The following is an 18,071-nucleotide window of genomic DNA, read 5'->3' on the forward strand; positions in this document are numbered from 1 at the left end:
TAGGGCCGCATTATGTCGATGGATATAGGCCGAGACCGCATATGCTGGACATGCTGATAGCAAGTGCATTAGGGTCTCGGGCGCCTCGCGGCAGGCCCTGCACCTTGTGTCAGGAACCTCTATACCCATCACGCGACTGCGGTAGACTAAGGTGTTGAAGACACCATCCTGGCAAGCCATGATGAACCCTTCAGTTTCCGACTTCAGCCCACTCGACCTGAGAAAAGCGAACGTCAGGCGCTTTGATAAGCCAAGGTCTTCAATGTTATTGAAGAAGACCCCATGCATCGGCTTATCCCTGTGTCTCCGCAGAAGTAAGGTGATCTCTGCGGCTTTTATCTGAGCTTTTTGCTGAACGGGTTCCAACTCGGTGACAGAGTTGTAGTCACCTCGTTCAGAGTCGAAAACCGAGTTCATCAGCTGCTCGAGCAGCTGCCCTAAGGAGAAATGCTCCAATTCCTGCTCTCTCATGGTCACGGACCATGCAGAGAAGGGGATCCGAACTCCTGACGACTTTACAGGCTGTATCCCGTACCATTCTGTCATGTAGACACTCCAAACTCAAAAGTCCACGACCTCCCTGTTGTCGGGGGAAGTACAACCGTGGAACGGACGATTTGGGATGCAAACTCCTATAGAGATGCATCATTTTTCGGGTCCTTACGTCGAGTTGATACAGCTCCTCCCGAGTCCACTTCACTACTCCAAAGGAGTAGAGTAAGATTGGAACGGCAAGCATATTTGTTGCAGCTACTTTGTTCTTCCCCGACAGTTCCGATGACCAGATCTGTCGAAGTTTGTGCTGATACTTGCCGCGGAGAGAGTTTTTCACTGCAGTTACCTCTTGTGAGTGGCGTTGTTCCACCCCGAGGTAAGTATACGTCTCTCCGGCATCCAGATGGTGTAGGATGCTTCCATCTACGAGCTGCACATCCTCTCCGTAGTCCCCGCATCGTCCTCTTTTGAGATGAACCATTGCACATTTGTCTATCCCGAATTTCATACCGATAGCATGCGTGTACTCTTCCACCACCCTCAAGGACTGATAGAGATCCTTCTCTCCAGAGGCATAAAGTTTAAGATCATCCATATAAAACAGATGGGTGATCTTGTGCCTCCGGTTTCCGGGGTGCCACAGTTATATCCTCGAGTCTTTCTGAGCGCAACGGATAATGGCAATAGTGAGATGCAGAATAGAAGGGGGCTGAGGGAATCACCCTGAAATACACCCCTTCTGAAAGTGACCCACCCTGTTTGAACTCTTGCTTGACCAGATGTTATGGTGAAGCGAGTTCGCCAAAGTGGTGTCAGTTGTTCAATGCATCTCACTATGTTGTCAGGTACCGCAAGGCATCTGAGCAAATGCAAGATGAGCTCATGCGAAATTGTATCAAATGCCTTACGGTAATCGATCCAGGCCATAGAGAGGTTACGCTTATATTGTATCGAGTCCTGCGTTACACATCTATCGATGAGCAGGTTCTCTTTACATCCAGCGACTCCTCTCTTCGACCCTCTCTGCTCATATATCCGTTCGAACACTCGGTCAACTGCGGTGAGTATTCGTGTGTATAAGATGCTTGTTAACAACTTATAACACGAATTCAATCATGTTATCGGTCTGTAATTCTTAGGAATCGACAAATCTCCGCTTTTGGGGATAAGAACGGTCCGCCCCTCGACAAACCAATCCGGAATCGGCTGCTCTCCATCGAGCCATGAGTTGAAAACTCTGGCCAGATGGTGGTGGGTACTTGGTAGTTTTTTCCACCAATAAGTGTTCAGCCCATCTGGGCCTGGAGCAGCAAAGTTCTTGGAACCAACGAGGGCCCTTCGAACGTCATCCGGGGTTATCGGGTTGCGCAGTTCATTGGGCTCAGGCTGTCGAAGCTCTCTGTTGAAAGCTTCGAACTGCGCTAGGGCTGGAGTGTCTAAGTTGAGTGGCTGCGGGTGTTCATAGATATCCTTCCAGAAGGATTCCACCTGATCAGCGGTCGGCGGATTATCCACAACACGTGGAGGCTCTTGGAATAAGCGAGAAGGTTTCTCGCGGAACCTAAGGTTTTCCGCGATACTTCTCGCTCGCCTCACTAGTGACTTCTTAGCAGCCACTAGCATTCGTATCCTATCAAGGCAGTGCTGTTTGGTGGTCAGCAGCACGCCTTCGCTCAAAGTGTGATGGATACGTCGTAGATTGGCGGCTATTCGCCGCACTGCGGGCGTGAAAGGTCTGTTGGCTGCCCTGTAATCCATCACACATTGGATACGAGACGCGTGTTGTCTCGCCGACGTGATTTTAGCCTCCATCTTGTGTACACGCCGTTCAATCTTCCGAACCGCAAGGCCGGGATTTCGTCCTTCCGATTCGGAAAGCGATTGGACGACGTTATACACGGCGGTGTTGATTTGCCAGATGTCAGCCTCTTCTGTTAGAACACTATGAACCTCCGCATCCAAACGAGCCAGTTCTTGTGGCTTCAGGGCCTTAATCCTGTGGAGCGCCCTGCGTGTTCTGATTGTCGTCTCCATTGGTGGTATGGTGCTGGTCTCCTCTCCAGCCGTGCCAACGGGTGGTAGAACTGCCACTTCCACCACTTCGTTAGCAGGCTGGAAAGGAGCTATATAGCCCTGCCGCCGAAGATAGGATACGTAATCCCTAAGGTTTTGGGCGGAAAAGGCGGCATGCTCCGGATGTGTTTCACACCACAGAGCATGCAATCTCGCCATGTACCCTCTTCGCGCGGGCTCACTACTCTCGTAGCAATGCATAAGGCTATCTCTTAGTTCATGCGTCCACTCAAAACGTCCGTTTTCATTGCCAGGGTTGTCATCAGTAGGCAAATCATCGTTTTGGGCCCCACCACCTTGCCTCTGACCCCTCCGAGCGGGTCGATTGTGGGGGCTCCTTCCTTGATTATTGGGAACCAAGTGTTGGGTCCACCGGGTGGTTAGCCCTGTGGACCCACGGCCGGCACCGGAGGAAGAATAGAGTTCTCCTTCCCGGGTGCGCCTGGGCTGCCGGTCCGGTTTTGCACCAGTTGCTCGGGTAAGTGGTGTCGCAACTCACCAAAGGCCAAGGGTGTTAGTGGCCATCCCTTATTATTAGTGTTATTATTATTATTATTATTATTATTATTATTATTATTATTATTATTATTATTATTATTATTATATTATCACACATGTATATTATATCTGAGAAATGTGACCTGAGCCATCTACATAATATAGTACAAAGGACTAATAAATTTATCTATTAATCTATCTATCTATTGAAGAAATGAATATGTAAACACAAATTCAGAATTTTTGGTGGCAACTTAATTCACAGATTCCATAAACTGTACGTATCTATTGAGCAAGTGTTGATAATAAGAGTGATTTAAAAACTCATTTGCAGATCTGCGGAATTGCTGTTAAACACTAACGGTGAACGTATCAAATGAAAAATATTACCAAACCAAATGAAGATGATCAAATTGTTCATTTAATCCCAGATTACCACTACTTCCTTTATACCTTGGAATTTACTCGTTGAATTTGTTGAATGATATCAAATCCAACTTCTACAAGAACGAATATCAATACGAACAGTGAAAATCAACAATAAACTGTATTAATTAGTTTTAATATGGATTCTCATCAAGTATCGGCCAGTTCTATTTAATTATGAACAGTCATGATGAAAGGAGTAGATTCAATTCATTCATTCAACTCATATAAATGTCCATCATTGAGAATGACAGTGTTTCTTGCTAATGAAATTTTACCTCTTCAATATTGTTGCAAATCGTTCCCTAAAAAAAATAACGCCGGCCGTCACTGTTCATCGTAAATCGATTTTGACATGGCTAAAATTGCGCTCAACTGGACTTGCGCTTCGAGACTGTGCCATGTCGCTTTGAGAGACTTCCAGCGACCTCCCTATCGTCTTCGAGATACTTCGATTACCATATATGAACACTACCAACATGCAGATCGAAGAAGTCTACTTGAAAGTGCGGTACGAAGTAATCCAATACGGGGGTTGGCATTTGTAGTTTCAGCTGAAGTGTTTGTACTGTATTGTCAGTTTAGCAGCGAAATGAAGTTAAGTTTTATTTCACAGTGCAGTCCATTACTGCTGAACCCACGGCAGAAAACTTGTCATTTTGTGTCAGTGGGATAATTAACTGAAAGGAGAAACTCTTTCGTTTGGCACTCATACTGCCAGCAAGTGTCCTGAGCAATTGTGATTGACTAGCGCACCATTCCTCTGACATACCCAAACGTGGTAGGGTGTTTTATACTCAACACGGATGCATCGCAACATGGAATAGGAGCAGTACTTCCTCAGGTGCAAGAAGAAGAAGACGTCTTTTTTTTATGGATCAGCTGTTTTAGTAAGTCTCTGAGAACATCCGAAAAATGCGAGGTAAATCACTATCACTCTTTTTCTTTGTGGCCGAAAATTCTTAATCAGTTCAGACCACGCAGCACTTCGATGGCAGTTTAACTTCAAAACCCCAGAAAGATAAATAGCCAGGTGGATCGAAAAGGTTTATACAAGGGTGGTTGTATTAACATTTTCTACGTGTAGCTTTTTTACTTGTAATTTAATGTTCACATGAAAGTATTTGTTTTGAGAGAATTTTTTCTTTCAATTTTCGTCTGAAATTTACTTCTTTACATGATCTAGTAATTAATAAGGTAATTTCAAATTTATTTGATCTCTCTTTCTTTGGAAGTTTTTCCACATTCCTTGTTCAAAGATGGAGAGGTAAAAAGCTAAAATCTTTTTTTTCCAAATATTATTCTTTCCTAAAATTATACCTTTATCAATTAAAAAAATATTCTTTCATTACTTATTAATTTCATGTAATTACTTGAGACAGAAAAATGTATGATCAAAAGTCTGAGTGGAAATCTAACCTCACCTTACTGTACCTCACAAAATGTATGAATCGTTCGGACTTCAATTTCAGCAAAACTCATCTGCGAATTGACGAAACAAAAACGTTGAAAGCCGTAATATATCTCTGAAGTTAATAACATATGTTGAAACACTTTTCGTTGTAGGACCACACGACAAGTTTGGGAATGGTGCATACCGGCACTTTACAAAGATTTTTTTATCTTTTGAAGTGAGTATCATCCACACACATTTTTGATACATCTGTTCGTGTTTTTTAAAGCTGACTTTTTTCTTCACTTCACGGTTATTATCACTCAGTATGCACTGGCAGCAAGGTTTTTCTCATTCAATGACATATGTTTGAGTGGGACTATCGAAATCGATCGTATGAGTGTATTCATAGAAATATTTTGTTTGAAAAAGGAGGGATGAAATTGTTTGGAACAGCGCTTGCTCTTCTTTCTTCATTCTCCCAATCAGTTTTTGAGCTGACAGTCTTTGTATCGAATCAATAACCAAAACTGAAATTAATGAATATACATAATATTGATGTGGGAATATCTTTACTGGGTATATGATGGGACGCAAAGACAAAATAATCGAATAAACTCTGACAGCAATATACATAAATAGTGATTCGAAAAACTACAAAAATCACGCTTTAATAGCAACACAAATTTTCAAACATAGTAAAGTTATCTCAATACACAAAACTGGTGATTCTGATCTTCCCGATAATCTCAGACCTATTTCTCTCATTCCATTTTAAAAAAAAATATTCGAGATAATTTTGACAATTCGTTTATTTATGTACTTTGAGAAATTCAAATCGCTTCATGATAATCAGTTTGGATTTCGGAAGAACACGTCCACCATAAAAGCCGTAGCCAAAGCCATAGTAGAAGGATTTGAAGACGGTAGGAAATCTGCACTGACTCAATTCGACTAAACAAAAGCATTTGATTACGTAAATCATGATATGCTATTAGAAAAATTAAATCTATACGGCGTAAAATGTATAGCCCTAACTCTTTTTGGCTCATATCTTGAAGATAGAAGACAGTCAGTGTGCTTCAATGGTATCACGTCAGAAACAGTAGCAATGAAATATGGGGTACCGCAGGGCTCTGTTCTGGGTCCCCCTCCTATTCATCATTTACGTAAATGAATTATTTTATCATTTAGTCGATTCAACCTCTATCATGTTCGCAGATGACACCACTATCTTTCATCAAAATATAAACCAGAAAATAATAAATGAAGCTACTGAAAAAAATGCCGAATGTTGGTTTGCAGCAAACAGTTCGAAAGTCAATGCTAGCAAAACGAATTTTTTCACAGGCAACAAGTACCAATGAACATACAAAACTTTTAGGAATTTTTCTAGATACCTCTCTGAATTGGAAGTTTCACATCGAGAGGCTCTGCTCTGAACTTTCAAGCTCCATTTTTATTCTGAGACAACTGAAAAATATAATAAGTTCTGACACACTAATGAATATCTACTATGCTTTTTTTCACTCTCATATTTCCTATGGGGTAATGCTTCCGACTCTGTCAAAGTATTTAGGCTTCAAAAAAAAGCCATCCGAATTATTGCTAATGTTGCCTTCAGATACTATTGTAAACCTTTATTCCAGAAATTCAAAGTCATGACACTACCTGCTCTTTATATTTTTCACCAAGTACTAGAAATCCATAGTAGAAAAAATGAACTAAGTATGAATTCAAGCTTTCATGAATATAACGAATATAACACCCGCAGTGCTGGGCATCTCAGACAACAGAGATTTAGATTAAATAAATCTGCTAATAATTCTCTAGATGTTGCTCTCTACAATAAATTTCCATACAGTTGGAAGATTCTAGATGTGATTTGCCTAAAAAAAAAATTAAATAGATTTCTTTCAGAAAATGGGTTCTATTCAATTCGTTACTACATGGTCACACCTGTCAGCGATACGCGTAGTTGAAGTAATATCTGAAATAGTAGGAGTACCAGTTATGTATATATATATATATATATATATATATATATATATATATATATATATATATATATATTTGGACCAGGTACAAAATATACAATGTATTTGCGTAGTTATTGAAGTTGTCTATCTATCTATCAAACTAAAAAATCAAAAATAATGTCATAGCCAACATTTCTTCATTTAAATTTATTCAATTGTTCTATTTATACTTGTATTTTATTTCACTTATATTTCATTTCATTTTTATTTTGCTTAATAATTGTTATTTTCAGCTATTCATTTTTAATTCTTCTTTTTTTAGTTGTTTCAGGGATTCCAAATCATTCTATATAGTAGACAATGGAAGTCCGAACCAGTGAAATCGATGATAACTCCCATGGATTGATGTAACTTATGACTTTTAAATTCAATAAGTCTGAAATCAGAATGAATATATTTACAAAAACAAAAATTTATTTATAAATAAGCGTGAGATCTATGAATTATATTTTGATTATAGCTCTAATTTGGTAAACGACTTATAACCATGTGTTCATAACACCCCACGCTTTTTTGCAACAAAACTCATTTTTTTGTTTATAGATTTCAGACTTATTGAAAGTCATTAGTTTGACTTGCAATTTCCAGGCTATTTGTTTCAACATAAGATATATACGCATGCGCAGACAGAGTGGTTGTTTCACTTGCTGTCACAGGGAACTGTGTGAGGAAATTATTTATTCCGGGCGATCTTGATCAGGATATCGAGATAAACTTATGATATTATTGTATTGTCACCGATTATTGATAAATCTACAAAGTTTAAAATCCAGCTGTCCGTTTGAAGTTAGTCAAAATCGATTCACAAATAGTCAGTGGGCATACTTGGAGACTAGCTATAAATCAAAATATCTGAAGATTCAATCGCCTAAAAAACTTTCTTGACATTCAGCATTTGAAAACATTATACTTTGCACTTGTACAATCATAACTAACCTAGAGTATAATAGGTTGGGGAGGAGTGAATGATTGTTATCTTAGGAATCCAAATATCATACACAAATGGATACTGAAAATCATATTTGAAAGAAAACAACTCATAGAACTCAGGCCTTATTTAAAGAAGCAAGTGTATGTGATATTCGACAACTTTTTTGTATGAGCATACTGAGTAATGTTAAAAATGGAAACATCAAAATAGAACCAATCATTCACTCCTGCAATAATAGGAAAAAGGGAAACTCTTTAAATGCACCATGATGTGACATAACTATATCACAAAGAAACGGAACATATCTCGGACCACGCTTATACCAAATAATATCAGGAGAAATAAAAAATATCAAAACAGTTCTTCTATGTTAAGAGAAGAAAAGAATGAAGAAAACGTTACTGCAGTTTCGTTCTATACAAAAATTTTCAAACTTATACAATAAACAGTTTATTGTATAAGTTTGATAGTGTCCGTATAGGACGAAACTGCAGTAACGTTAGTTACAAATAAAAGCAGTAAAAAACATAAAAAGTTTCATTTCTCTTTTCATCATTATGATTTCCTACCACGTAGTAACGGCTACATCCACAAATTTTTTAGAAGTAAAGAAATTTATTTTGAATACCGAAAGAACTTTTTTCTGACTTCAATAATCAAACTATATCAAATAGCAATTCGACCTGAGCAATTATTGAATAAATGAAAATAACTATGTATTCTGTCTGTAACTACTGTTTCTGTTATTAGGTTTATTTATTTATTGACTAATCACTCATTATTTTTTTTATGTAATGCAAATGTAATGTAAAAGTATTTTTACACTTACTTCACAACATAGTCTCATCACGAATAAACTATATATTTCTATGGCTTCTGTGATCATCTTTTCATTTTCGATAGCACTCCATGCAATTTATATCAGTGTATGACAAAATAAACATATTTTTATTATATTATTATTATTATCATCTAAAAGAACAATACGTTCAGGCCAGTTTCAACTCCGTACGCTGTAAGTGAATGGACTGACACCTATCAGAAAACAACTACTTCCCTGGCTAATACCATGAAGGGCGTTGGATTATATCCGACAGGTGTCAGTGCATGAATCTTCACAGAAGTATTTCCTGCATATGCTGTTGGCGATACAACTGCCGGAATCGATTTTCAATCAGTGTGCCCGTTTGAAAGAAACCTGTACAACCTTACTTTAAGTAAACAAATAGGTGTCGTCTATTTTCTGTGAATTTATAAACTATTCTCCCGAGAAGGTTTTTCTGCGACGTACATTGCGTAACGTTTGAAATAAATTATAACCATTTGTCGCACCTTCATTTGAAGTTTCTGAGCTTGTAAACTCTGAACTAATTTAAGCAGTTAGGTATTTTAAACTACGGTTCAGATTGTTATTGGATATTTCTTTCAACCTTTTTGGTATGTTTTGAATTCCAACCCTAGTCCCTGATTAGAATGTTAAATCAAGTCACAAGTTTTCCTTGTCTTTTTCTCAAGACGGTGCATTTCGTGAATTTATTTTACTGTCGATTGCTACTTCCCTACCTAACGGTCATTTGTACCACACGATAGCCATCTTGAGTTCAGACAGGTTGGAGCCCAGCTACTTCACCCTTTTAGCTGAATATTGTCGAAGAAAATAAAAAATTAGTAACTTAAAAGAAAATTACTGAAAGTATAGGAAATGACATATACTGCACCATCTAGTGACGCATCTCAGAACTACATCAAACAAATCTTTCCAAGTAAACTAACCGACCTCGGTAGAGATTCATCGCAAATGTTTTTCACTTCAGCTACTGGCCACTAGATGGCAAAGAAATAATATTGTTTTCAACAACACAATAATCATTGTCTCAGAATTTATAGACAATGCAACAATCACTTATCTTTAATTATTTCACAATTTCTGTAATAATGAAGTCAAACTAGGTATTCGCTTCAGTTGTACTCATTTTCCCATAATGTACCTACTGAAATTGAAACTGTAAACTTCATACACAAATTTGTTTCAATCTTTGAAGATGATATATTTCAAGTTGTTGATTTGGATTCAACAGAACGATGAATAGTATATCTTCTTTTCATAAACTACAAATTGCGATTTGATCTTCAAAAACTTTATTTTCTACGAAAAATCTATTGTGATAGCGGAACATGTGACATATTATTTTAAAATAAAGTTTGTGAAGATAGAATCGGAAGGTTTAGTTGGATAAATGACTATGGATCTTCATCAAGTAACGGCCGAATCAGTCAGAAAATTATATTTTATGTATACTTCATGCATTTCGGAGAAATTTTCTATCAGTCGTATATATTTATTCATTCATTGTGATCTGTCCTCACTCACCATCTACTAGGTAGTTATGGAACTTCAAATGTGAAGGCAATGGTAAAGTTAGGAAATTTAGAAAAGGTAGCAAACTCTGTCACTACCCAGCGCTAGAGGGCGAAAGAAAACTGTACAGAGTCCGTTTTCAGGAAAAGTATAAGTAGAAATTTCTGATGACTTGCCCTCTGTGTAACTAGTTACATTAATAGATGGTACATCATGTATGACATTCAAGAAATAACATCTCCATTAATTGTCTCTGCAAGGTAGGAAACTTCCTTCGTTTTTAATATTGTAGAAGATGTAGAAGATGAAAACATTTATGATGAAAAATCGTGAATCAAGACTAGATACATTTTCTGTTTTTTTGACACTACAGAGTTAGCTCTCGATTCAAAATTTCAGATTTGAAAATTCGCATAAATAAAAATGTAGCTTCCCAGGTAGCATATTTGATTTTCATTCTATATCCAGCTTACGTACAAAACATAAAATGGATAGTCGTAGTATATCAATGTATGATTCAAGTTCACAGATTCACAGATTGGTTTATATTTTTTTTAAATCATACCCTGAATTTAATTGCATCGTTATAAAGTTTTGAATCAATTTCTATACATTTTATGTCTTTTTCAAGTGACTCGATATAACTTACATCATCTCGTTAGAATGTATATATGCATGATCGAGAACTCTGAAGGAGGAAAAAGTAGGTGATATTACAGAACTCTAACCTCGTCGTTCGGAGTCATTTGTTTCTGTTGTTTGTTATACGGCGATATATTTGTATTATCTTTGTTGAATTACAGGGTATAAGTAGCTCTACCGGATTTTTGTTCTCCATGTCTGGTAAGTATTCATAATTTGAATTTACTGCCGTACAATGAATATCACGTTAAAAGATTACAGTATAATGATTTTTGTGGACGAAATAATTGGTTATATTTGTTGAATTAAATTGACCTGAAATATGTTTACCTAATTATATTATCTATTTCGTTCATGTAATTGATACGGATCTGTTATTCTTTGATAGCAATATAATTATTTCAGGTTCAGTTTTTGTAGTAGGAACCGTATAAGTCCGTAGACGTAGTTTCATTCGGTATTGAAAATACAAGAACTGAAAGAATCATCCGCTAAGAAGAAAAAAAAATACTTAGGCAAATAAACTATATACAAAGTTGTGGCGTTCGAAATTCCAAGAGTGAAGTAATCAGCACATTCTAAACACTTGTTTCATAGAAAATGAATGGGTGGGAAAAATAATGACTCACGAGTTTTCAGAGTAACCTGAGAAAAAAGATTCATTTCAGTAGAGAAGAAAATAGAAAGCAGAATTTGAAAAAAAAGCATGAAGATAAGCATAATGTTGCAAGAAGTAAACATAGCATTTGAAAAATATTGGTCATATGATGGTTTTCGTGAAACATCTGGAAATGAATTGAAATAATTCTGAATAATCACGTTTGTTATGACATGTGGATAGAAATAATTTTTTTATAATGTATATATATACAGTGTCACTGATAAAGTCCGCATCAAATGGGAAACTTTTTTATTTATCGTTTCATGTGGAATTTGATTTTGGCAGTAGATTTTGCTTAAGAAATGATGTCAAATGGTGTCTACAAAATAGGTCACGTGATTTCCTTAACCTGTCAAAATTGACATTTAAAAAAAGAAACATCGAAAAATGACATTATTCTTCAAAATGTCCAAAAATATCAAAGGTTAAAAAAATTTTCTTTTGTAATTTTATAACCACACACCAAGTTTCAAACCCATCATAAGTATTTTATATTTTAACTATTTTTCCGCATTCCTGCTTTTTCTACTTATCAAAATTTAAGCACACCTGTACTAAATCATTTATTTTAACTAAACTCGTCACCGAATCTCTTTTTTTGTAATATAATAATATTTTAAGAGCCTCTTTGATGTTAAAAACAAATTTTGAAAAATAAAAGTTGTCAAACTTGATGGTTCATCTAGTTTCAACGGGGCTTTCCAAACTATACAGTACTTGAGTTTTTTAATGAGCAAATGGCCTCACAATATGAATTAGAACAAAACAGAACATTAGGAAACAATGTCTTAGAGTGTTTATTGTTTTTTTAACAAAAAATACAGTGGAATTTAATCTTAATTAAAAGGAACTGAAAATAAACATGTACCTATACCTAATAGCAAAAAAACAGGAAAAAAAGACTCACGACATTAAATACACTACATTTCTGTATGTCTTTCATCGCGTTCTATGCAGATAATTGTCCTTCTTGATACATCTTTTATTGAGTTGCTGATAGAGTGTCTAATAACAGTTTCTAGGTGATTCACGTCACGAAAAGGTCTTTGTTTATAAACGATTTGTTTTAAGTAACCCCACAAGAAAAAATCTAGTGGGGTTAAATCTGGCGACCTAGGCGGCCATATTTGCTCCATATTTCGCCCAATAACTTTGCCCCTAAACATTTCTAATAGTTTCTCTTTGACTTGTCTTGAGCTATGAATAGGAGCCCCGTCACATTGATACCACAGACTGTGTCTTATTTCAACCGGCATATTGTCCACTATATCACTGATCTCAGTATTTAGAAATTGCAAATAATCCTGAGAAGTTAAATTGTGTCTAAAAAAGAATGGTCCCATTACCTGTTTATTTAAAACACCGCCCCATACATTTGTTTTAAATGAATATTGGTCCCGACATTCTATCACAAAATGAGGATTTTCCTGAGCCCACCACCTACAATTCTGGGAACTGACTACGCCGTTCGATGTGAAGGTAGCTTCGTCGGTCCATAGGATTTTGTAAGGACATTTTCTGTTTGATTCTACTTCTCCTTGGTACCAGAAAGAGAAATCTAGTCGAACATCAAAATCTCTTTCCTTTAAGGTATTTATAAATTTGGGTTTGTAGGGTTTGAATTTATTTTTATGTAAAATTGCTCTTACGCTTTCTCTTTTAACGCCAGTTCTATCTACAATATTGGTAATACTTGATTTTCCCTGTTCGATAACACTCAAGCAGACAGCCAACTGAACCTCATCATTATTGCGTGATGGATTATGACGTTTTTTAAAAGTACTTTCAACTGAACCAGTCAGTTTAAATTTTTTTAAAATCCTACTTACAGTGGATTGCTGTACATGTCTACCAGGATGTCTTGCGTTAAAAATATCAGCCACTTGTCGATGCAATGTGTTTTCACCACAAATTAGCACAATTTCAATTTTTTCTTGTTGAGATAACATATTATTTTAATTTTCATACATTACATTGAACTAACGGGCATTAATTTATTCAGTGACAGTGACGTTTTCTAAAACACATTATGTAGTTTCATATTTTTTCACAGCCTACCCAGTTTTTTTAAATTAGTGTTGTTAGCGGAGTAGGTAAATGTAAATACTATGAGTTTTTTTCTTTTATTGAATGGGCTTCAAGAATCACGAAATGATGTTTCCTAATGTTCCGTTTTGTTCTAATTCATATTGTGAGGCCATTTGCTCATTAAAAAACTCAAGTACTGTATAGTTTTGAAAGCCCCGTTGAAACTAGATGAACTTTGCATCAAGTTTGACAACTTTTATTTTTCAAAATTTGTTTTTAACATCAAAGAGGCTCTTAAAATATTATTATATTACAACAAAAGAAATTCGGTGACGAGTTTAGTTAAAATAAATGATTTAGTACAGGTGTGCTTAAATTTTGATAAGTAGAAAAAGCAGGAGTGCGGAAAAATAGTGAAAATATAAAATACTTATTATGGGTTTGAAACTTGGTGTGTGGGTATAAAATTACAAAAGAAAATGTTTTTATCCCTTGATATTTTTGTATATTTTGAAGAATAATATCATTTTTCGATGTTTCTTTTTTTAAATGTCAATTTTGACAGGTTAAAGAAATCACGTGACCTATTTTGTAGACGCCATTTGACATCATTTCTTAAGCAAAATCTACTGCCAAAATCAAATTTCACATAAAACGATAAATAAAAAAGTTTCCCATTTGATGCGGACTTTATCGGTGACACTGTATAATCATTATTTTGATAACGACTAAACGACTAACGACTAACGACTAAAATATTTTGTGAAATATTGATCTCCACAAATATGTCACATTCCGAATCTTTTATTGTATATCAACGACAATGTCAAAAACCAAGAATCTAATATACTTATTGCTTTGCTGACGACAGCACACTTGCCTCTTCATTCCAGGATATCGGCTGCGGATGCACATCTTCACTGGCAGCAAGACGTTGTATATATCTCAATGAGGATCTAGAAGTGATTCAGAATTGGGTTGTTACTAACCAGGTTCAACTTAATGCCACAAAAACTCAGGCATTGGTTTTATTTCCGTTTTTGCTTCGATAAGTTTGAGTAGATCCACTATGCCGATTCTGTGACACCGGGAATTCAACTAACAGAAGCAATGAAGTACAGTGCGTTTTCGACCGTTTTCGTGCGTATTCGACCGTTTTTCGTGTGTTTTGCGTAGCCGTCACATACTTGACCAACTGCGCCACGAAAGCGCTACACGAAAAGCCTTACGCGAAAAACGTTACGCGAAAGCGCTACACGAAAAGCGTTACGAAAAAGAAAAGGTTAATTTTTTTCTTGTAACGTTTTTTCGCGTAACATTTTTCCGCGTAACGCTTTTCGTGTAGCGCTGTCGCAGTTGGTCAAGTATGTGACGGTTACGCACGAAAACGCACGAAAAACGGTCGAAAACGCACGGTACTTCATTGCTTCTGTTAGTTGAATTTCCGGTGTCAAAGAATCGGCATAGTGGATCTACTAGTTCGTAGGGGGTTGGAATGGATACCAATATGTCTTGGCACAATCATGTTGCTTGGATTGCAAAGGCTGCTTCTCAAAAGCTTGGAACACTGTTCCGAACCAGAAAACTGTACACACCTCAGCATCTATTGATGCTTTATGAACCTCAGATCAGACCTTCCTTGCAGTATCGTTCTCATGTTTGAAGTTCCACCCCTAAAGTTGCTGGATTCCATTCAGAAAAGAGCCATGCGCCTGATTGGAGACGCGAACCTCACTTGCAATCTTGATAGTCTGGAATATCGAAGAAAGCTTGGAGATTTGTCTCTCTTCCACAGATACTTTCACGGGAAGTGTTGAAGACTTAGCACATTTGATTCCTCCATGAGCGGTACATATCAGAAATACGCGACGGACTGTGAATGCTTTTCGTTTTGAGGTTCAAATCAGTACACATCGAAATTCACTATTTGAGAACTCTTTCATCTGGAGAATTGCGTTTTCCAAATGAATTTGGTCTCCAGTGAATCGCTACTTTTGCACAAGCACCGCCATTGAAGGGACTGGAGGAATTTTCTGTAGTGCTTGTGTTTGGTCCTCAAAGAAAAAGTTTTACTCAGGAGAAGTATTTGCTATACTCAGCGCACACAATACTGTCGTAGATCCGTTGGTGATCATGTAATTTTCACTGATTCTCTCAGTGCTGTCTTGGGCATCCAACAACTCTACCCGAAAAATGCTCTTCTTCTTTTCATTAAGACTGAACTGGGAAAGTTATTACAGGATGGTAAACACATTGAGATAGTTTGGATTCCTTCTCATATGGGAATAACGGGTAATGAAAGGTCCGATTCAGAAGCTCGAGAGGCCATTTCAAACCCCAACTGTCGAGAGATCCAACGAGTGCCCTATCAAGACGTTTATTTCCAAATCAAAGAGCTCATATGCGACAGATGGAGGCAAAGGTGGCAATCCCTATATAATAATAAACTCAGAGCCATTAATCCGAATCTAGTCACTCAAAATTACCGAGCTCTCACCCGCAGACAGCAAGTTTTACTTACACGCCTGAGAATTGGACATACGAAATTTACCCATCTACATCTCCTAAAGCATGAAGAGCCTCGCATTTTTGATACCTGCAGTGTGACGATGAGTGTTGAACATTTCATCTCTGATTGCCCAGATTTCAATGAAGAAAGAAAATTTTTCGGATTACCAAGTGACCTCTCCAATGCATTGGATGTTACGAACTTTACTTCCCTTTATAGTTTTTGGAGAATGTTGGCATCTCTAACAAAATTTAATGTACCCACTGAAACCGCTAATAACCCTAGTGGTTGATGCGGTGTTTTTCCTTTTAAATAAAAAAAAAGTTAATTTTTTGGGATTGATTGCTTCACCCCTTTCTTCGAAAAATTTCCACACCCTCTAAACTATAATATTTCAAGCAACTTTTCTTGAATAAATATATGAATTCTTCATCTTCTGCAATCCTCTTCAATTCCTGAGTTGCTTCTTTTTCAATAATAATAATAATAATAATAATTATGTCTTTATTTTCAATGAAAAATTAAATGTCACATGATATTTGTCTTGTTACTCAGAAATCCCAAATGGGAGTTCACCCGAAGGTGCTCTACCACTCAACCTTTGCTATTTTAAATATTCATAATATAACTTAAAGACTAATCTAACTAATCCTGAAACCTAAATTTATATAACATAATTTTTAGCATTTGTTGGGTCACCTGAATATTCACCACCAACAACAAAATGAGAAAAGAGAAATAAACTCGCAGAAAACTTTTAAGCTCTTTTTTGAATTTATAAAAATTACAGAGGTGTTTTTGCGAATCGAGAATAGAATTATAAAGATGAAAAATTGAATACGAAAAACTTGTCTGGAAAACTGATGTCTTGTTTTGTCGACATTTTTGTTTCTCAAATTTATGTTGTGTACGTCTGTCCTGAATGTTATTTTACGATATAAATAAGGCGGATTTCTGTATAATATAATTTTATGAAATAAACATATTGAATGAAACTTGAACCTATCTTTCATGTTAAACCAGTTCAGTTCCGCAAGCTTGTGGGACACATGTTCATACTTCCTTATTCCATATATATAACGAATACAAGAATTTTGAACACGTTGTACTCTGGACCAAGTATCGTAGTCAAGACAAGGTCCATAGACCGGAGAACAATAATTGAATTGTGATAAAACTAGAGACTCGCATAGCATTTTCTTTTTAGGCAAATGGAGGTACATTTTGTGAGGATATAGTAATCTTAGTGCACCATAGGATCTTTGAATATTTCGATTGATATGATCTCTAAATCTTAACGACTCATCTAAAATTGCATTACTTTCAATTCTAATTACTTCATTATGCAGGTGCAGTTTCCAGTTATTTTTAACTAATGATGCATGAGCATTGCTTCCAAATACTAGTGCTACTGATTTTTTTGGATTGAGCACAAGGGAATGCTGTTCGGCAACGTTTAATATAGTTTCTAAGTCATTGTTCAACTTTCTAGCAGCGTTGTTCAGGTCATCAATATGTACGTTTCATAAATTCATCGTGGAGAAACAATCATATTGGCACTTTTCCGTAGAGTTTATATCGACAGAAAATGATGAAGCTGTCACCCCTCTATGTCAATATAACTTCAATATCCTACCTGCAACCTTCACAACCCCGCTAGCTTATAATAAACACGAATTGATGGGCGATGCAATCAGGGCTTATTTCATTAGTATCTCTTGTTAATTAGAGATAGTATATAACAAGATAAATTGCCGAACCACAGAGACCCTAATTATTGGAGTAGGAAAGGCACAGTGTTACACCTATATCAGAATGAATTAGTTTAGGGTGTTCTCCGATACACAGTGTATACATACTGGTTATCTGAAATATCTTCTTCGCCGCTTCCTCGCCGCACACTACGATTGTTGAATTATTAATGTCAGTAGCAGGTCTGACGTGTGTGGTATGATATTGACAATGGGGACATCTACTTCGCCGTTGGTGTTATTATACTTTGGTTCGTTTGGTAGAA

Source organism: Leptinotarsa decemlineata, unplaced genomic scaffold (genome assembly GCF_025532065.1).
Source record: "Leptinotarsa decemlineata unplaced genomic scaffold, Ldec_3_MD MMD2_tig00000010_RagTag_RagTag, whole genome shotgun sequence".
Lineage (NCBI taxonomy): Eukaryota > Metazoa > Arthropoda > Insecta > Coleoptera > Chrysomelidae > Leptinotarsa > Leptinotarsa decemlineata.